The sequence below is a fragment of the Chlorocebus sabaeus genome, chromosome 24, assembly GCF_047675955.1.
Source record: "Chlorocebus sabaeus isolate Y175 chromosome 24, mChlSab1.0.hap1, whole genome shotgun sequence".
NCBI lineage: Eukaryota > Metazoa > Chordata > Mammalia > Primates > Cercopithecidae > Chlorocebus > Chlorocebus sabaeus.
The window spans coordinates 29,444,715-29,459,432 of record NC_132927.1 but is presented as its reverse complement, the minus strand read 5'-3'; the positions used below and the strand labels follow the sequence as shown (position 1 = coordinate 29,459,432).

The following is a 14,718-nucleotide window of genomic DNA, read 5'->3' as shown; positions in this document are numbered from 1 at the left end:
CCCTGCTGTAAAAAAGAGTCGATAATATGTTTGATTCCTCGCATTGCATCTCGTAAGAGAAGATTGTGGGCTACTGGTGGGAAAGGTTTGTTTCGTTCCCAGGCGGTGTGCGCAGGCCCTGTGCTTAGTAGCAAGCCAGCATCATTTACATGCAAGGCCCAAAGACTAGTTCGGGCATCTTTTAAGGTTGCATTTTAAATTGAGGTGGGTTTCCATTAAGGAAAGTAGAAAGTTTTAGGTTTGTTCCGAGGGCAGAAAAATAAAAACATCTTTCTCATTGCATCATATGCTTACATTAAACTTGCATTAGAATCTCTTCTGGAAAGATTTGCTGGTAAGGAGTCAGAAAGTACAAAAGCACAATGTTGAGAGGGCCTAATTATACTGGGGCGGCCTAAGACATGGGCAGTGAAATAGGTTGCCCACAGACTCTGACAACTTCAGTAGATTCAGAGGTGACAGGTAAAAATAAATCCTCTGGGTGTTATGGTAGAAGAAGTCAAACCAGTGTCAATTAAGAAATCCAGTTCCCAAGCCTCTGCTTAAAGTTGAATGATGGGTTTGGGGGTGTGGCTGAGGATCAGCTGACCCCATCAGTTAATGGGGTATTATCCCTCAGAAGGGGAAAATGAAACTTCTGAGGATGGTGGGATCTACGGACCCCACTTTTTCTTTCTTCTTCATCTTTCTTTGAAGTGCAGGACAGTTGTTTTTCCAGTGTCCTGGTTTTTTAAACATCTGCAGACATCTGGAGGCAAACAAGGCAGGCACTATGGTCGCTAAGAAAAATGAGGGGATTTTGAGTTACTCTTAGAGTCATAGCTTTGTTTCTGTAAATACTAGATTTAGAAGGCAGAGCTGTCAGTTTTAATTTTTTTCTTCTTATTTTCTGCAAGCTATTTTCAAAGAATTGCATAGCTGCTTCTGTAATAACACTCAGACTGACTCACCCAGGCAGCCACAGTGTTCTGAAATTCCCTCTTTATATCAGGGAGAAGATTTCCAACCAAGCCAGAAATTAAAAGATGTCTATGTTCTGGGGTTTCCTGGTTTAATGCAGTGTGGCTTTTTAAAGTTTGTATAAAGTATTCCATAAGAACCTTAGGAGAGTCTCCTTCCTTTGAGCGTATGCTTCAACCTGAGACCAATTCACCTTAGGGAGAAAGGCCTCTTTCATCATCTCCATTAGGCATGGAATACTGGCCTCTAGCTGAGCCATTTCCTGGTCTCTTACAGTAGGGTCTAGAAGTAGTTCCAGCCACCTATTTCCTGGGTGGAGGTGGGTAGGGAAGAGTTGGTTCCCCTAGAGTCAGGGGGCCTGTCTAATGACTACAGTATCATCACGGGTAGGAAGAACACATCTTAGTGGCCAGTTGAGGTCCCTGTGAGTGGGATTATGAGTGGCTACCAATCCTTCTAACTCCTCTCTAAATGTGGTAGAATCTTCTGAAAGTGGGGACCAAAGGGCTTTGTAATTTAAAACACCTGCTGCTATACAACATCAACCTAAATATCCATCAACAGATGAACAGATAAAATGTGGAGTACTACTCAGTCATAAAAAAGAATGGAATCCTGTCATTTACAGCCACGTGGGTGGAACTGGAGGTCATCATCTTAAGTGAGATAAGCCAGGCACAAAAAGACAAGTATTACATGTTCTCACCTATATGTGGGGACTAAAAAATTTGATCACATGAAGGTAGAATGTGAAAAGATAAATAACAGTGACTGGTAAGGGTGAGTGGGAGGAAGAGGGATGATGAAGAGAAGTGGGTTAAAGAGTACAAACACAAAATTAGAAGGAAGAAATTCAAGGTTTCATAGCAGAGTGAGTGTAGTAAACAAAAATATATTGTACTCAGGAGATGGACACCCTAAATACTGACTTGATCACTATGCATTATATATACATTTTAAAATTTCACACTACCCCATAAATTTGTACTAAATAAAAAATATTTAGGCCAGGCACGGTGGCTCACACCTATAATCCCAGCAGTTTGGGAGGCCAAGGCAGGTGGATCACCTGAGGTCAGGAGTTCAAGACCAGCCTGGCCAACATGGTGAAACCCCGTCTCTACTAAAAATACAAAATTAGCCAGACATGGTGGTACATGCATGTAATCCCAGCTGCTCAGGAGGCTGAGGCAGGAGAATCACTTGAACCCGGGAGGTGGAGGTTGCAGTGAGCTGAGATTGCACCACTGCACTCCAGCCTGGGCAACAAGAGCGAAACTCCGTCTCAAAAAATATATACATTTTTTTAAATAAAACAAAGGGTCTAGTGCAGTCTGGAGACAAATTCTTTGTGGTGGGGATCCAGTATAACACTCACAGGGGTCACGGCACAGAAAGGTCTGGAGTTGACAGAGTTTGCAGAACCCTGGGAAGTAGGAGGAGTCTTCTTGGAGCCTGGGCCAGATTGACTTCCTGGCTATCAGCATTTACACAGGCAACCTGTACACCCCAGGCCTGAAGATCAGGCCAGAGGGTGCTGTGTAATCTTCCCAGGAAAGGGAAGTTAAAGCAGGCAGCTGAATGTTTAAGGGATTTTCTAAAAAGTTGGAAAACTTTTACGAGTTAAAGGATTTTGCTGAAGAGATGGGGCCGTATTTTGAGGAGGGTGATTCAAGCCAGGGGCCCAGAGATCTAAAAGATCTTCTGGAGGGTCAGGGACAGGGAGTTGGGGGTGCAGGGAAGTATAAGTGGGTGGAGAAGGAGGATTTGTAGTGTGTGTGGACTTTAACTTTTGTTTTAAATCTGTTCTTCCCTAAAGTTAGCTGTTACCCTCCTCTACGTCCTCTTTACAATGTGATCTTCCCATAGTGCCAATAGGACAGTTGTTTTGGATGAGAAAATTTTTTTCAAATAGGAAAGTTTTTCCAATTCAAAGGATCCATCATCTGGCCATTGACCAATACGATATCCAAGAATGTGTTTATTCCAGTAGCAACTGAAACCAATAAACCTTTCCATGGAAAGACTGTGAAATAACTTTCCAGGCTTAGAATAAATCTTTACCCTGGATGCAAAAGGCATCCCTAGAGTGAGTGTAGAAGATGCACCCATATGATCCTAAAAAGTTCACACCTGAGGTGGCCTAGGAAAGCAAAGACCTTTGCTGTCACCAGCAGTGAGAATTGTGTTTATGGAAATGGTGTCTCTGGTCTCTCATAAGACACAGGACACCTCCAGCCACAGACCCACCAATCTGTAGCACCAGGGGGGCAACCCTAGGATGGGATATTTCCAGTACTAATAAGACAAAGAAGATTGAGACAGCAAAGGCCCCTTATGGACTGGAACCTCCCCTGGAAGCTGGCATGTTCCAACAAAGAGAATGTTACCTGTCATCACGTGTCTCAGGCTTCTACCCTGTAGGCCGGCCACCTGACACAAAGCAAGCCAACACTTACTCCCCTGAGCTAGTGGGGCCCAGAGAGAACATTCTCACTGGTCACAAAGCCAAGCTTTTAGGACATAAAACAAGTAAAAGAATCTCATCTTGTTTTTGCTTCAGGGACCCATACAAAGATTATCTAAACAGACACCAATCTGGTAAGAAGTGTGCACTCACCAGTCCATGAGGCCAGCTCGAACACAGGACTACAGGCCCTAGACCTGGGTTCCCCTTAGTAGCATATGACACAAAAGATGAAGACAAAGGAAAACAATGACCATCTCTGGGAAGAATGGGATCAAATAGAAAACAAGAATACTTGAAACAGAAAATGCCAAAGTTGCCACACCCAAAGAATGACTTCACACAAATATTTTCTCTGCTAATGTAAGCGTAGAAAGAAAAAAAGAGACTCATCAGTCTTGCTTCAACCAGACCCTGCAGGCAGAGATCTAGGACACTGAAGTGGTAAGAATTTCTACCCTCTGCTGGCTTTTGTCAAAGGTCCCAAGATCTCTCAGCTACAGTAGCCAAGGCAAGCAGTGAAATCCCTTCCTCATCACCAGAACTGTTGGGGAGGAAAAAAATTCTCCTCTACCCTCTAGGATCTCCGATAGGCCTAAGAATGAAACTGACAAGACAGATTAATAGGATAAAAGTATACAAGTTTTATTAAATTTTTAGATGCACATGGAACCCTTCACAAGAAAACGAAGACCCGAAGAAGTTGAACAGAGTAGAAAAGGTTTTATACCTTCTAGTCAAAGCAATGATAACTTTTTGAAGTGATGACCAGGCAAAGGGGTTTGGGGTAGGGACAGTAAATTGTGGGGAAGTGACCAGGAAATATATTGGGAGGGAGATAAAACTAGTGGATGATAAGGGTTGCTTTAGTAAGTTTATACAGATTGATTTTGGTGTTGATTCCCAGTCTCTGGTGTTAAGGATGTTTTTCTCTTCCTTGTACAGGGAGGGCTCCTTTCTTATGGGGAATTTTATGGCCTGTTCTTTCATAGAAAAGGGTAGATCAGAGAGCCCTTCCTGCTTATGCTGTTTTTCAAGTGCCTTCAGCTCAAAATAAACAACATGCCAAAGCAGCATATGTTTTTGGGGTGACACGTCCTTAACTTCTTCACTAAATAATCCTAAACTTGAGAGTATGCCTTCTCCCCACTCAGCCATTCCAACCTAAGAATAGGATACAGCCTCCAGCTGGGCAAAACAAAACTAGTACAAGATATTTAACAAAATTTCAGGAAAGCAGAGCCCAAAGAGTCTAACCAAGGCTGCAATTTAGCTGGGCATGGTGGCTCATGACTGTAATCCCAACACTTTGGGAGACTGAGGTGGGAGGATTGCTTTGAGTCCAGGAATCCAAGACCAGTCTGAACAATACAGGGAGACCCCATCTCTACAAAAAAAAAAAAAAAATTAACTGGGCATGGTGGCTCTCACCTGTGGTCCCAGGTACTTGAGAGGCTAAGGTGGGAGGATCACTTGAGGGTGGGAGGTAGAGGCTACAGTGAGCCATGATTGCAACAATGCATTCCAGTCTGGGTGACAGAGTAAGACCCTGTCTCAAAAAAAAAAAAAAAAAAACTAGGCCAGGTGAGGTGGCTCACACCTGTAATCCCAGCACTTTGGGAGGCCAAGGAGAGAGGATCACTTAAGACCAGGAGTTCCAGACAAGCCTGAGCAACATAGCAAGACCCTGTCTTTACAAAAAAAATTTTAAATTACCTGGGTGTGGTAGGCGTGGTCTCAGCTACTTGGAGGCTGAAGCAGGAGGATCACTTGAGCCCAGAAGTTTGAGACTAGCCTGGGAAATATGGCAAGACCCCAAAAAATACAAAAATTAGCCAGGTGTGGTGGCGTGCACCTGTAGTCCCAGCTATTTAGGAGGCTGACGTGGAAGGATTGCTGGAGCCTGGGAGGTCAAGGCTGCAGTGAGCCGAGATTGCACCACTGTACTCCAGCCTGGATGGCAGAACGAAACCCTGTCTCAAATAAATAAAGTGGTGTAGGAGACCAGAATATAACATCTGAAATATGGCTGTAGGAGACCAGAATATGCCACCCAAAATATGCCTTTTTGGCACAAGGATTATTTTGAGCAACAGCAAAGGACTAGCTCTGAAAACAAATTACCATCTTGTAAGGAAAATATAAAGGAAAATTCCATGTGTAAGGATGACTTCTCTCTGTACCAGGAGAGGATGACTCTGAATAACAAAAGACTCTTGTCAATGGAGAAGGCACCAACTTAAATCCACATAACAAACCTTACCCTAGTTTACCCATGCTTTCTCTGGTTACCTCTCCATAACTGGCCTTCCCCACACCTGTTTGTTTCAGTGAACTATAGTATATAAGGCTGAATTCAAAGCCACTTCTTTGAGATTGACTCATTTCTCTGTGTATTTCCCATGTATTCCTGAGGTATACATGTTAATCAACCTCTGTTTTTCTCTTGTTAATCTGTCTTTGATTATAAGAATCTCACTAAGAACTATGAAAGGTAGAGAAAATTATTTTTCCTCCTCTACAATAGAAAGAAGTGAGAACTAGATGAAGATGAAGTAATATAATGACAGATTGTGTCTCTGAAGTAGAAAGCCCAACAAATTGAACAGAAAAATATTCAAGAGAACATCCCTGAAACAAAGAAAATCGACTCTGCAGAATTAAAGAACACGTTGTATTTCAAACTACTTCAACATAGAATATTAAATATTAAGACATATCTTGACCTACCTATTGAAATTCAAAAATAAAGAATTCTTCAAGCATTCAGACAAATAACAACACATTATATGCAGGGGACAGGCTGACCTCAGAACTTAATGGCAGAAGACAGTGAACCAATGGCTAATGGAGTGTAACCCAAGGATCTTATGCAAGTAAGTTCCCACACATGGGCAAAGAGGACTCTCCCAGGCAAGAAAAACATCAGGAAACACAGCATCCATGAGCCTCTCTCAGAGAAACTACTTGATGATATCCTGGCAATTAAGAGAAGACTTCGAGAAAGAAATAAAGGAGCAGAAGCCATATAAAAGGTTGTGGTGGGCCGGGCACGGTGGCTCATGCCTGTAATCTCAGCACTTTGGGAGGCCAAGGTGGGTGGATCACCTGAGGTCAGGAGTTCGAGACCAGCCTGACCAACATGGAGAAACCCCGTCTCTACTAAAAATACAAAATTAGGCAGGCATGGTGGCAGGTGCCTGTAATCCCAGCTACTCAGGAGGCTGAGGCAGGAGAATCGCTTGAATCTGGGAGGCGGAGTTTGAGTGAGCCAAGATTGCACCACTGCACTCCAGCCTGGACAACAAGAGCAAAACTCAGTCTCAAAAATAAATAAAAATAAAAACATGAAAGTTGAGAAGAGGGTAACGTGAGGAGAGAAGTATGATAATCCTCATTTTTTTGTGGAAGTCAGTCAATGTATAAAATTGAAATGTGTGATTCACAAAAAAAAAGCATCATTACTTCTGAAATTTCTTAATTTCGGAAAGAACTTTTAAGAGCTAATACTTGTTATACAGAAAAAAAAATTATTTAAAATCTAGCCTATGTAACAAACCTGCATGTTCTGCACATGTATCCCTGCACTAAAGTAAAACAAAAATTTTTTTAAAACTAGCAATTTTTTCTCTTTCCACTTTACTTCATATTTTTTTTCTGTTCCATCCAAGTTGTTTCCTCCTATGAAATCCAAGTAAAACTATATTGAATATTGTTTGATAGCAAAGGAGCCTTAACATGTGATGATGTTGCACCCACAGGGTGAGAGAAATGTAGGTGAATATGAAATACTGTTGACCCCCCCATGTGCATTTATTTCATTGTTTTCATTCTATTAAGCCATTGGCTTCAAATTATGCCTTACATGGGTATGTAGATTTGCCATAAAGTTCATAAAATTATACACCAAAAAGGAGTGGGGTTTTTTTTGCATATATTTTACTTTATTAAATCTTACTAATTTCTTTTAGGGACAAGCCAGACAAGTAGGCTACAGTGAAGAAATCTTATTTTGGAGAGTTAAGAAACCACTGTGATACTTCCAGGTGTTATCTTCAGTGATGTTTATCTTTATTCAGGGACTCCAGATAATATTCAGCTCCCAGAGCTCCCACAGCTCCCACAAATGCAGCAAATCGCCATTTGAATCCTTGTAATAATGCACCAATAAAGGAACCATTGTTTGCAAAGCCACTCACATATCTCCAAGCTTCCTCACGGCCCCATGGATCCCTTAGCCCTCTTGCAGCCAACTTCTTCTTGACAGTTTCTAATGGTGTCCCCTCTATCTTCCATTGTTTACAATCTGGAAGTTCCATTTTACTGTGTCCATGTTCATGAGCCATGTCTGACAGCAATCTGACCTCTCAGGACACTCAGCTCTGCAACCTGAGCCAACCCGGGTGTGTTTTCTTATACGTAAGTTTACATCGATAAAGTTTATTTAAAAGGTTTTTAAAATGATGCCCCACTGGAGTCTTTATAGAGGATCAGGAAAGAAGTGAAGATGAGAGGGCACAGCTTACCCTCCCCCGTCTCCATTGAATTAACCTGGACAGCTAGACACTAATTTCTTTTACCTAAAGACCTTCAACATAGGGTCTCATAGCTTTAAGGGGCAGGGAAGAACACAGCTGTCATAAGAGTAGATGTCAGTTGACCTGACTATAAACATAAATCGTGTACAGCTGAAGGTGGTGAGGAGGCGGAACGAGCTGACAAAATCATTCCAGTGACGTAAAGGTAAACTAACAACACTTGAGACAAACAATACTTCTACATGACACCCTCATTTCTGCTTTCCAGAGTGGCTTTAACCCAGTCCTTCATGGACACATGGAGATGGTCTCCAGATGGGGTGTGGTGCCTCTGGGTCTGTGAATGGAACCTCATGGGGGCTGGGACAACCCACAGTTGACTCAGCTTCCACAGAGGAATCCCTTAGCTCTGCTCCAGCTACAAGCAGGCCCAAGCGAGGGCGCAACTGGCTGGGGTCCTTCCAGCACAAAACCTTTTCAGTTTTCCTAACAATTACCCGCCTCATGTCTGCAATGTTTTGGCAGCTGCAGGGCCTGTTTTACTCCTCCCTTTCAACTTGCCTGGTTCTTTGAGCCACAGAGGAGACCCAAAACCCTGAAGAACATCCCGGAATGCAAAGCATTTGCAATGAGTCACAGCTGCAGAGGTGCCAGCAAGAGCTGTTCCAGGCTTAAGTAAGACAGGGAAGCGGGGAGAGAGGTCAGAGGTCTCAGCTGCACAGTTTGTGTCAAAGGCTGGACCCAGGAAAGAGGAGCTGTAGCGCTGGCTGAAACGAGGAAAGAAAACGGTGAGAAATCGCTGCATGGGGACCACTCCTCTGAAGCTTCCCCACCTGCTTTGCGTGGGGCTGTCAGCCCTACTAGCCATTCTCTAAATTCTAAAAATTCTCCCAGGAATAAGAACTTTCTGGATGACAGGGCATTGTAAGTTGGCATTTGGAAAATGATCCCTGACAGTCTTCTAACCAACAATCATAATGGGCTGAGCCCACTGAGCTTTGCTTTGCAACGCGCTATTTTAAGATGTACTTTTAAAATGCAGTGGGCGTTCTCTCCTTTTGCACTCACAGAGGGGCATTCACTGGCTCTTTCTTGCCTAGAAAACCCCCCTCCCTTTTAAGTCCTGGAGAGAGCCTTTGGGTGTCAAAACATTACTTCCATTTCATTTTCGTATTAACAATTGTGCATAGAGAATATATTCATAATATTCATCCCAAATATTCAAAAAACTGTAAAATAAGTGTCTAACTTCTGTTTTCCCCTGCCACCTAGTTCTTCCTGGAAGCAAGTTTCTTGTGTATTTTTCCAGAAATATTCTTTGCATGTATAAGCATGTCTGGTATATGTAATTGTTTTTGTACAAATGGCATACAATACACAATATTCTCCTCTTTGTTTGAAAACTGCTTCATGTCAGTACAAACAGAACTGCCTTATTTGTTCATTTTCACTAGACATTTAAACAGTACCCTGTTTATATACATGTTAGTTATTGTCCATCTTTCCCTATTACAAACTGTGCTTCAGTGACAATCTTTTAAAATATATCATGTGTGGGTAAAATTCCTAGAGGTGAGATTTCTATGTCAAATTTGGATATTTTGATAGATATTTTGTCAAATTGCCCTTCATAGAGATTGTACCAATTTATACGCATAGGTATGGGAGTACCTATTTCCGGTCCGGTGTGGTGGCTCATGCCTGTAATCCCAGCGCTTTGGGAGGCTGAGGCAGGCGGATTGCCTGAGGTCAGGTTCGAGACCAACCTGACCAACATGGCGAAGAAACCTTGTCTCTACTAATACAAAAAAAAAAAAAATTAGCCAGGTGTGGTGACATATACCTGTAGTGCCAGCTACTCTGGGGCTGAGGCAGGAGAATCACTTGAACCTGGGAGGTGGAGGTTACAGTGAGCCGAGATTGCACCACTGCACTCCAACCTGGGTGACAGGGTGAGACTGTGTCTCAAACAAAAGGAGAGGGCCTGTTTCCTCATCCCTTAGCACAGAATATTCCAACTTTTTTACCTATCCCAACTGATAGGTTAAAAAATGATACCTTATCATAATTTTAATTTGGTTTCATCTTTATCAAATGTCGAACATCTTTGCCTATGTTTGAGAGCCACTTGCATGTTCTGTTCTGTGAACCATGTTCTCTGCCTGTTTTCTATCACATTGCTGTTTGACTTGTTGAACTCTACATATCAGGGAAAATTGCGTTTTGTCAATGTATATATGGGAGGGGTTTTTCCCCAATTTGTTTCTTCTTCCCTCCATACTTACAGTGTTTGTTTTATACAGAAGTCTTTCCAGTTTTATGTTTTTGAATTTACCTTTTCATTCTTGGCCTCTAGAAAGTTTATCATTTAGATAATATTTCCCTTGAAATTATGAAAAATTTTCACGATATATTCTACTCAAAGATTTATTATTTTGTGCTGAGTATTTATATCTGCAATCCAGCCAGAATTTATTGTAGTGATGAGATAAGTAGGGCTCCACTGATATCTTTTTCCAGCTGGCTCTCTGGTAGATGCAACACCATTTATTGGGCCAGGAATTCAGGCACAGGTGAGCAGGATCCTCTGTTTTAGGGTCTTTCACAAAACTGCGATGACAGTGTCAGCCAAGCCTGGGGTTTCACTGAAGGCTCAACTGGAGAAGGACTTGCCTTCAAGTTCACATGGTTGTTGGCAGGATTCAGTTCATTGTTGCTTGTCAGGTGGAGGAACTCAGCTCCTTCCTAGCCTTCTCTCAGGGGGCTCCCTGAGTTTCTTGCTACATGGGCCTCTCCACATTGGCAGCTTCATCAAAGCCAGCAGGGGCAAAATCAATGGAGTCTTCTGGCAAGATGGAAGTTACAGTCTTACCTAAAGTAATCACAGAAGTGACCTTCCATCTCCTATACCATGTTCTATTGGTAGAAGCAAGTCACAGGTTCCATTCCCACTCAAGGGGAGGAGATTATACAAGGTGAGAACGCTAGGAGGTGGGTATATCAGTCTATTCTCACACTGCTATAAAGAACTTCCCTGAGACTGGGTAATTTATAAAGGAAAGAGGTTTAATTGACTCATAGTTCTGCATAACTGAGGAGGCCTCAGGAAACTAAAAATCATGATGGAAGGCAAAGGACAAGCAAGCACCTTCTTCACAAGGTGGCAGGAGAGAGCGAAGGGGGAAGAGCCCCTTATAAAACCATCAGATCTCATGAGAACTCACTCACTATCATGAGAACAACATGGGGGAAACCACCTTCATGATCCAATCACCTTCCACCAGGTCCTTCCCTCAACACCTGGGGATTACAATTTGCGATGAGATTTGGGTGGGGACACAGAGCCTAACTATATCAGTGGGGCTCATTGGGAGCCATGTAGCCTGTCTGCCATCATCCACACTCTGGCCCCCAGTGATCCATGTCCTTCCCATATGCAAAATACATCTACCCCATCTCAAGTCCTCCAAAAGTCTTATTCCATTACAGAGCCACTTTGAAGGCCAAAACCTCATCATCTAAATCAGGTCCAGGTGTACGGATGAGGGTCCTCAGGTGTAACTCATTAAATCCAGCTCCTGGAGCACAATTCCTCTTCCTGCAGACTTGCAAAACTATGAAATGAAAAAAAAAAAAAAAATGAAACAAGTTGTTTGCCTCACACACCCAACGTACAATGGTGGAACAGGAGAAGGATAGCAGCTAGAGGCATTCCTATTCAAAAAGGAAGAAAACGGGAGGTACACAGGAGTCACTGGTTCATGACAACACACAGATTTAGGTTTGTTCAAAATGTCCATAGCTCAATTGCAGTATTACTCTATTTTGTCCATTCATTTTTTCTTGCTCCTCTCTTTTTACACACACACACACACACAGAGTTCATTTTATGTTACTCTTCTTCTCTTCTTTTAACCAGCATCATCCTTTGCCTTATTTTTGTTGTTGTTGTTTTTTGTTTTTGTTTTTTGGAGAGATGGGATCTCACTGTGTTTCCCAGGCTGGTCTCCAACTCCTGGGCTCAAGTGATCCTCCCACCTCTGCCTCCCAGACAGCTGAGATTACAAGCATGAGCCACCATGCCCAGCCAATCACCATTATCATCACTTTATGCTTACTAAGTTCTAGGTAACTTTCTAACTGTTAACATTTATTAACTTACTTAACCCTCACAACAACCCTATGAGTGTAGGTACTATTATTATCCCATTTTTACATAAGAGCAAACTGAAATAGAGAGAGGCTAAACAACTTTCCAAGAACATACAACTAGTAAGGGCAGAACCAGACATGAGATGGGTATTCCCAGAAGAGCAACAGGTAGGAGGTTTCAGTGAAGGAGGGACTAAACTAGTGTTCTCCGCTGGCAAAAATTCTTTTTGGTTCCTTGAAACACAAGGGTGTGGGTGTGTCTGGTATATGTGTGATGCCCTTTCTGTTCCTAGTCAGCAGCAATCAACAACTGTGAGACTGTTCACAAGTCACAGGTAATTTTTTCCTACTTTGCTTCCCTGACAGACTGTTTCCCACAACTAGAGCAAGATTGTGTGTTCTTCATGTAATCTCACCTCCCCCTACCACTCCTCAGTGCCCCCTGGAAACTCCTACAGCCAGCCTAAGCATCCTGTGCCCATCACTTCTAACCAGGGAGTGTTGAGTGCCCCCTCATGATACACCATGTAGGAGAATGTGTCTGGGACTCAGGCTGCAGGTTCCGTCCTGGGGTCTTCACCAGCCCTCACTGATCTTTACTGGAAGCCCTTCCTCATTATTGTAGATCAGGGTTTGCAGTTATCCTTTATGGTTCTCCTTTCCCTCCTTCCTAACAGAACCTCAGCTTCATTAATCCATCCAGCAGTCCCGCACGCATCTTCAACAGCCAAGGAGATTCAGGAGAAGAAGACTGTATTCCCAATTCCCACTCAAGGCATGGGCTCTGATTGGCCTAAACTAATTTCAGTAATTCCTTTTCTCCTCTTTTGCCAGTGTTCAGTCATCTAGATTTGAACAAAACAGCACATGGCATTCCCTTCGGTGAGCGTTATGGATCCAGGGGCAGGCACGTGAACTAAATTGGTCTACCAGGATGTTTACTTGCTCTCTCACCTAGTGGATACACACAAGGACTTATGCGGCCAAAATTGCTATGGGTCATGATAGGAAGACAAAGGGAACCAGCGTTCAGATGAAGCCTATGGAAAATAGCAAAGAGAGGCAGGAAAACTAGGGGTGATGGGTGATATTGTTGAGCCTGTCAATCTTCGGACTTCTTATTATATGAGTTAATACATTTCCTTATTGTAGAAACCATTCTGAGTCAGTTTCTGTGTTTTTCTTATGTTAGCTTTTTTGTTGTAACTTCTACATTGGATTAATTACAATCATTTATTTTTGCGGATATTCAAAACTAGTAGGTCTCATTACCTTATGAATGAGTTCATAGTTCATCCAGGACTCTAAACTATCAAAAGATGCGATTAGCTTCAAAACAGGCAGCAACAGCATTGCCTGGGGAAAGCTACCCTTGTAGTAACTGTCATACTCCAGAAGCAGGGACAACCCACAATATTGCTTTCAGATACCCATCCTTACACTGCCCACCGCCTGTCCTATCTGTCTGTTTGCATGTCTGTCATCCACCACTGGAGTGTGTGGAGTGCTGTGGGGTGGAAATTGGCTTCTCCCCATCCAACATCTTACTATAGTGCCTGCCTGTCCCTTAAGAATGAACAGATGAATACCAGGTGTGAAACACCCCATGTTTCTTTCCAAATTTCACATGATTCCAAAGGCCCTTGGCATGCCCTAGGGATAAAAACTGAAATCCAAGTGGCATCCTGAGTAAATAAATGAAGGCTGGGTGGAGTGGAGACTTCTCTCTATATTCAAAGCCCATTGCTCCTGTGGAGGGCAGAGGAAATGTTATAACAGAGTCCCCCCACTCCCAGCTTAATTACTCCTTGTGTTGTATGCGCTAAATTGGTTGGATGTTGGTTGTTTCTAAAAGTCTGAGTGGTCCTTAGTGCTCTTCTTCCCGCAATGAAAAGTAAAGAAGCTTTTGTGCTTCAGGCCCAGCACAGAGGATGATGTAAGTGAGCCTTCAGGAGGATGGCAGAGTGGCTGGGGCTTGGAGCAAGGCATTTTCCCCATGGCAGGGTAGCTGGGAAGGGGTAGCTTTCACAGGCTTTCTGGAAGTGGCAAAGACGGGACTCCATTTGCACACAGATGAAATGATGCTGGATTTTGAGTGAGCTCTAAATCCAATGACTGGTACCCTTCTAAGAGGAGAGGGAGATTTGAAACACAGAGACACATAAAGAGCAGTCTGTGTGCAGGTGGAGGCAGTAATGGGAGTTTTGCTGCCACCAACCAGTGAACACCCGAAGCCACCAGAAGCTGAAAGAGGCAAGGAAGGATCCTCCTGTCAGGCCTCAGAGAGAGCGAGCCACTGCCAACACCTTCATTTCACACTTCCGGCCTCCAGAACCATGAAAGAAGACATTTCTGTGGTTTTAAATCACCCAGTTCGTGGTAATTTGTTAAGGCACCCTTAGCAAACTAACATGGGATATGTCTGTATCAGAGACCCCCATCCCTTGGGCCTCTGATTATAAGTGATCAAGAAGGATCATTCCCATTATTTACCTAACAATTGATGACTCAGACCATTTTTTCATATTGCTAACCTCATGTGTAACTTTTTAAAAATAACCTGCAGGCCTGGCACTGTGGCTTATGCCTGTAATCCCAACG

At 43.0% G+C, this 14,718-nt stretch overlaps 1 pseudogene; it reads right to left on the bottom strand.

Moving 5' to 3' along the window:
• Window positions 1-7,482: 7,482 nt before the first annotated feature.
• On the bottom strand, window positions 7,483-7,773 carry LOC119618981 (NADH dehydrogenase [ubiquinone] 1 beta subcomplex subunit 3 pseudogene; annotated as a pseudogene).
• Between the last annotated feature and the right edge of the window lie 6,945 nt (window positions 7,774-14,718).